A 1,253-nucleotide genomic window follows, 5' to 3' on the forward strand; every position below is an offset into this window, starting at 1 on the left:
ATCTGGTCTCCAAAGGGTAAGATCCACAGAGGAGAAAGGTTTTGAATTATAACAATATGAAGTGATCTATTCTGCTTGGAGAACTATATAGCCAGCCTTTGGTAGGTTGCTTTTGTACATATCATTAGAGACATTTTTGCTGACATTTTAAAATGTGCTTGAACTTATATTTAAATCAGGTACTCTTAATAACTAGAGGCTACATCACATCATTTTTCATTGTAGGAATAGAGAAAATAGGGTACAAACAAATCAAATACTTAGGGTGTCATAAACATGCAGACGCGTAACTTGAAGCCAGCTTTCCTAAGGTTTATGTCCATGGTGAAATACAGAAAGAAGTTTGCTTTGCTACATCTCTCGTTCCCTTATCCAGTTTATCTCACTGTTCTCTTATTGGCTTGTAGCCTCAGTGCCTAGAACTTTTAGTACTCCTGTGTAGCCGATGAGCTTCGTGCCTGGATCTTCTAGGTTTCTTTAGTTTGCACGGAGAAAGTGGAGTGCATCAGGCCCTGGAAGCCGGTCTCACGAGGTTAGTAGCATTGCAGAAGCACTCTTTTCTTGGATGTCAATGGCCAACTGAGCGCATGCATACTTTAAGGGTAATTTATGGAGGAAGAAAAGGATCATGTTACACTACAGTTAAAACATTTGCTAGGCATGGCTGCAAAATGATACAGGAAAGCCATCTAAGGATGTTTGTTCACCTTTTAGAAAGTAGTAAAAAATAGGGAAAAAAAGGGCAGAATTTGAAATGCATCTTGCGGTGCTGATAAAAGCCATTTCGGGAATTCAAAACCAGAAAAACCAATATTCACATTGGTGAATGTCTCCACATGGTTCTTGCCTTGCATTTGAATAATTATCAAATCTTCTATGCCAACAGGCAGATTGCCTTGCCCTTGAAACATAGTTGAATAAAATGGTCAATCTTCAGTTTGCTATAAAGTTATAATCCATTCTGAGCAATACATATTTTGAAAGACAAATTTAAATCGCAGTTTTGCATATTTTAAAGAATATCCATAGTAATATATCTTTATAATAATTGGGCTTAAATGTGGGATACTGTATGTTTCAATATATAAAACTTTTATATTTATAAGTCAAAGTGTCTATATTCCCTCCAGTCTGACTCCTTGTGATTGATAGTGCTCTATTTTCTTAGCCTGTATCAACTTTTGCGGTTTAGTTCCATTGTCCATGATAATTAAAATAAAAATTGTGACATTTACTGACATATACATATATAT

Source organism: Fukomys damarensis, unplaced genomic scaffold (assembly GCF_012274545.1).
Source record: "Fukomys damarensis isolate Sample0158 unplaced genomic scaffold, DMR_v1.0_HiC HiC_scaffold_23, whole genome shotgun sequence".
In the NCBI taxonomy this organism is placed as follows: Eukaryota; Metazoa; Chordata; class Mammalia; order Rodentia; family Bathyergidae; genus Fukomys; species Fukomys damarensis.